Consider the following 6,054-nt stretch of genomic DNA (forward strand, 5'->3'; position numbering starts at 1 on the left):
AGCCCCCACCCTTTTCTCCTCCCCAGGAACCAGAATTATTCAGTTTGCTTATATGTCCTGATGGCTCCTTTCCTCCATGCTTATGGATACCCCAATGGTCACAGACAAAATTATAACTTAAGGTTTTATTTTTCTGTGTAGACAGATTTCCTCTTTCCAAATCAAACATTTCTTAATGCTTAACTTTTTTTTTTTTTTTTTTTTTTTTTAGAACAAGCACACTACACTTTTGTAATCAGGAAAAGAAAGGGCAAAGTGTCCTGTTTTGGTGCAGAGAGCTAGCCACAATTTCTGAAATTTTAAAATGGCAACTATGACGAGATGAAGTCATTTGGGATGGCCCAGACCTCAGGGTCTGGTGTGGGTACTTCACACACTTTCCCAATACTTTCCCTGTCAGTTTCTGGAACATGGGATCAGTGATTAACCCTTGCATGTTTCTGCTGCCAGGAACAGAGACAGGGCCACCAGGCAGAGGACTGTCTTCCCACAGGCCACACCTCAGAAAAAACAACATAAACCAAGGTGGTATGGAAATAAAAATAGCTACATGCCTCTTGGAAGGTTACTATTTGCTTTGTATCCTCTAAGCACAATCCCATGGCATTATAAAGCAAGTTGCATTTACATTTTCTAGCTGTCCCATTAACAAGGTAAAAAGGAACCAGGGAAATTAATTACGATAATTGTATGTAGCCCAGTATATCCAAAACATTATCACTTTAACATGTAACAAGGTAAAAAAAAAAAAAGCCAGGAACAACGTGGATGGAATAGGGTATTATACTAAGCGAAATAAGTCAGAGAGAGACAGATATCATGATTTCACTCATATGTGGAATTGGAGAAACTCAACAGATGAACACAGGAGAAGGGAAGGAAAAATAAGATAAAAACAGAGAAGGAGGCAAACCATAAGAGACTCTTTAAATACAGAGAACAAACTGAGGGTTGCCGGAGGGAGGTGGGTGGGGGGATGGGTTGGATGGGTGACGGGCATTAAGGAGGGCGCTTTTTGGGATGAGCACTGGGTGTCATATGTAAGCAATGAATCACCAGCTTCTACTCGTGAAGCCAAGACTACACTGCGTCTAACTTGAATTAAAAAAAAAACAACCCAGTGATGTGTTGTTTTACCTAAGTCTTCAAAATCAGTGTGCGTTCACCACTGATAGCACATCTGGATTAGGATCTGCCACATATCAAGAGCTCAGATGCCACATGTGGCCCATGGCAAAGGTCTACATGGCTTATCTAAACTAACGCGTGAAAACTGTACAACTCTATTCCCCTTTCAGAGATGGGGAAACAGAGTCCCAGAAAGCCTAAGGAAGAGTTAGCCATTGGCTCAAACCCAGACTGGTTCCACAGCGTACCCCCTTGCCCTTTCTACTCCCCGGCCTCAATCCCAGCTTGAAGGAGTGTTGTGGTCAGCAAGCCTGCACTCAAGTCCTGGCAATGTCGCCTACTAGCTGGGTGTCCTGCATATTCTGCTTAGCCACTCTGAAACTCAGATCCTTCATCTGAAAAAGGGACAGTGATGCTGAAGCCAGAAGGTGGAGGGAAGATCGAGTGGCTGAAAGCCCTGAAGATACCACCCCCACCCCCACCCCCCCGAGACCCTGGCGCCCAGCGCACCGTGGGTACATCCAGGGAACCTTAGCCACTGCAATTTTTCCACTTCCTGAAGTTATTTGAGTAGAGCCCCAAGCAAGTTGCCCAACCTTCACACATAAAGCATTCTTGGAAATGTGTTTAAAGCTGATTTCGCAAAACTCAAACAATAGATTTCTGTGCTGTAAAGGGCATCACATTTACTAAGGAGTCCGCAAATTATGAAATCTGAAGCTACTTTGCATCTCTTAGGTATCATTGTCAAAGATGGACTTACATGTAATTTTTTAAAGTAATTGGATTTATCTTATTGCGTATTTTTTGGTTCTGCTTACATAAGTGATGGGTGCTTATTGCAAAAAAAAAAAAAAATGTAATTGTTACAGAAATATCCAATGTGGAGAGGCGCCTGGGTGGCTCAGTCGGTTGAGCGTCTGACTTCGGCTCAGGTCACAATCTCAAGGTTTGTGGGTTCAAGCCCCGCATTGGACTCTGTGCTGACAGCTCAGAGCCTGAAGGCTGCTTCGGATCCTGTGTCTCCCTCTCTCTCTGCCCCTCCCCTGCTTGCACTCTCTCTGTCTCTCCGTCTCTCTCTCCAAAGTAAATAAACATTAAAAAATAATAAAATAATAATTTAAAAAACAGCATGCATAATAATTCGGGTGCCTGGGTGGCTCAGTTAGTTAAGCATCCAACCCTTGATTGTGGCTGAGGTCATGATCTCATGGGTTCATGAGTTCAAGCCCCACATGAGTTCTGCACTGTCAGTGTGGAGCCTGCTTGGGGTTCTCTCTCTCTCTCTCTCTCTCTCTCTCTCTCTCTCTCTCTCTCTTCTCTCTCTCTGTCCCTCCCCCACTCAGGCTCTCTCTCTCTCTCAAACAAATAAACTGTAAAAAAAAAAAAAAAAAAAAAAGGCATGCATAATGCTTTAGTATGTTTTGCCAAAGTGCCCTCCCCAAAGGTTTTACCAACAGATGCCCTTACTAACAGTTTGGAGAGTTCCTTCCCCCCCCCCCCCCACCTCTGGGCACTGCTAAATTTCTTCATTTGGTAAAACTGGGGGGAAATTGACTAGATTATGAAAAGCACACACATTCTCCCAATAAGGAGGATGGAACTGGAGGGTATTATGCTAAGCAAAATAAGTCAGTCCGAGAAAGACAGACACCTATGATCTTACTCGTATGTGGAATTTAAGAAACGCAGCAGATGAACATAGGGGAAAGGAGGGAAAATAAGAAAAACACACCCATGCTCCAATTGTGTCCATTTTCTCCACAATTAAACTGGTCACCCAGGGGCGCCTGGGTGGCGCAGTCATTGGGCGTCCGACTTCAGCCAGGTCACGATCTCGCGGTCCGTGAGTTCGAGCCCCGCGTCAGGCTCTGGGCTGATGGCTCAGAGCCTGGAGCCTGTTTCCAATTCTGTGTCTCCCTCTATCTCTGCCCCTCCCCCGTTCATGCTCTGTCTCTCTCTGTCCCAAAAATAAATAAATGTTGAAAAAAAAAAATTAAACTGGTCACCCAGCTTATGCCTCAAAGGCTTACGCCTCAAAGGTTCCAGCTGAAAGTCAAGAGCTTCCCTTCCCTCCACTCCCCCCGCCGCTCACTAAGCCCTTGGCCATAGTGGCCTTTAGCTTCCTGTAATGGACAAACCCCTTCCCACCTCATGCGCACGTGCTCCATCTCTTCAAGTAGGAAACTTCTTCACCCTTCGGAGAGCCTCAAGTAAGTTCCTGAACCTGTTTTCCTATTGGTAATATCACCCACCCCCGCACCCCACCCTCACCCCCCCCCCGCGCCCCCCCCGCGCCCCCCCCCGCGCCCCCCCCCCCGCACCCCCCCTCACCAGGTTACCGCGAGGATCATATGAAATACATAGTTTCAAACACTTCTCACAGTGTTTCAAAGTGTTAGGACTTCAGCTCAAGAGGTACCTCCTCCAGGAAGCCCTCCCTGAACACCCTGCCCCAGGTCAGGTTCCCATGTTGTCCCCCTTTCTCATGGACCCTTCAGTTACTACTTTTTTTTTTTTTGGTATAGATCATAAGTATAATAATTACTTGTGATATTATCTGCTTCATGTTTCTCTTTATCATTAAGACCATGAGTTCTGGAAGGGCAGAAATGGTGCCCAGCACTTTCTGTCAAATTAATGACTGGATTGAACAGTAAGGACTCAGTTGTTTGTTTTTTTTTTTAATGTTTATTTCTTTTTGACAGAGAGGAGGGGCAGAGAGAGAGGGAGACTGAGGATCCAAAGCGCAGAGCCAGACGTGGGGCTCGAACTCACAAACTGTGAGATCATGACCCGAGCCAAAGTCGGACACTTAACCAGCTGAGCCACCCAGGTGCCCCAGTTAATGGCTCAGTCTTTGACTCAATTATACCAACGTGTCAGAGGCTACACTTATCAGTGTTATCAGCACATGTATCTTCTCCCTTTCCACACCTTTTTACGAAGACAAAGGATGAAAGGCAGTAATGCTCATACCACACTGTACAAACAAGCCACACTCTGTCAGCCGGGCCAAGATGGTCACAAAGCTCAGTGAACTGTTGGTGGGTAGACAGCGCCCCCATGTGATCGCTGGAAATGTTTGTTTTTCTGTCCATCTACAAATGCCCCAATTCTGCAAATGCTCCGGTTGTATCGGCTGTTTGTCCTTCCAGATCAACTGTCTAATACTCTGCATCCTGAGAGACTGACAGAGTGACTGGCTCCCTGTTCTCCTTGCCTTCCGGTGCATCCAGAGACGCTCCAGCAGGAGATGGGAGGATGGGAATGGGCAGAAGGTGGGGTCTTGATTCCCTCACCCTGAATATAAGCTGGATCTAGTGACTTGATTTTAACACACAGAGGGTAGCAGTGGAAGGGATGCTGTGTGACTTCCAACACTAGGTCATAAAAGATACACCTGGCTGTTCTTCTCTTGTTGGGTCACTTGCCCTGGGGAGGCCAGCAGCCAAGTTGGGGCATACTCAAGCGGCCCACGTAGGGAGGAATTGAGGCATCAGGCCAACAAGCACCCACCAGCCAGCCATGTTGAATGAGCCATCTTGGAAGCAGACCCTCCAGCCCCAAACATTCAGGTGACTGCAGCCCCGGACCAAAATCTTGACTACGATATTTATGAGAGACCCGGAGCTAGAAAGCACAACAAAGCCACTCCTAGATTCCCTGATCCACAAAAAACTGTATGAGACAGTAAGTTTATTGTTTTAAGTCACTGATTCTGGGGATAATTTGTTATGCAGCAAATAGAGAACAACTACAACTGGTCACAACAGTCCCATGCTCCTACCTCAGGACCTTTGCACTTGCTGCTCATTCTGCCTACAACTCTCTTCACCCACCTCCTTTTAGGTCTCCCCTCAGAGGTTACTTGCTACCACCTTCCCTGATCCCCCACCCCTTTACCCATACTCTTACCCCAGTTCATTTTTTCATTGTAGCACCTACTGTCTTCTGTCCTATTACATATATCTTTCTTGTCTGTCTCCTCCACTAGAATGTCAGCTCTAAGAGAGAAGGGATCTCTTTTGTTCGATGCTCAGTGCCTGGAACAGTGCCTGGTGTAGAGTAAGAGCACTGGCCATTAGGAGAATCTAACAGATCGGATTCATGTTGGAGCTGGATCAGCCTCCTACCTGTTTCCTGCCTGCTTGTCACCCACCCTGGCTGTGACCTCTCTCTCCAGTGGGTAAGTAGTGATAATATACTATACATAATATGTATATGCTGTGTATATGTATAACAAGAGAGCCCCTCCATGCCTCCCCACTTCCCTCAGGATAAAATCTCAGGTCCTCTATGCAGACTACAGGCCCCGCCCCCTGCCTGAAATTCCACATCCAGTCGCAAAGAACCATGAACTGTTTATATTCACTAATAGTTTCCAGGTGGGGTGCACAGACCCACAAACAAAGCTTCGGAGTTCAAGTAGAAGACATTAGAACACCTATACTTTTTAATCTCCATTTTTGTTTGTTTGTTAAACAATATCTTTATATAATAGGGGCCCCTGGCTGGCTCCGTTGCTGGAGCATGCGACTCTTGATCTCAGGGTCGAGAGTTCAAGCCCCACCTTGGGCGTGAAGCCTACTTAAAAAAAAAAAAAAAAGAAAGAAAAGAAAAGAAAAAAGTTATGGCCAAGAGCATTCTCAACCCTCCGATTTACAATGCAGATTCCTGGGAACCCCTAAACAGTCGACTGCTGCCGCACTCCTAGGGAACAGCAACCTGTATTTTTAACAAGCATCTTCTCCTTTGTCCAACTACCTGCTCCTTTGGCAGAGGCACATAGTAGGTGGCCCAGTGACTAGTTTGCCTACCCCACGCCAGGTGCTACTAAGCGCCCTACCCGGGGTCTCCAAGCCTGGCAAACACACATACCCAGGATGTAGCCACTGTATCAACCCATTTTACAGAGGAGTAAAC

General features: G+C 46.4%; 1 protein-coding gene across 3 annotated transcripts in view; it reads left to right on the forward strand.

The window, feature by feature from the left end:
• RDH8 (retinol dehydrogenase 8) overlaps positions 1-6,054 on the forward strand; it is a 161,982-nt gene that overhangs the window by 53,229 nt on the left and 102,699 nt on the right. The window lies entirely within an intron of this gene.

This window comes from Panthera pardus, unplaced genomic scaffold (genome assembly GCF_024362965.1).
Source record: "Panthera pardus isolate Hobbes unplaced genomic scaffold, ASM2436296v1 HiC_scaffold_8, whole genome shotgun sequence".
In the NCBI taxonomy this organism is placed as follows: domain Eukaryota; kingdom Metazoa; phylum Chordata; class Mammalia; order Carnivora; family Felidae; genus Panthera; species Panthera pardus.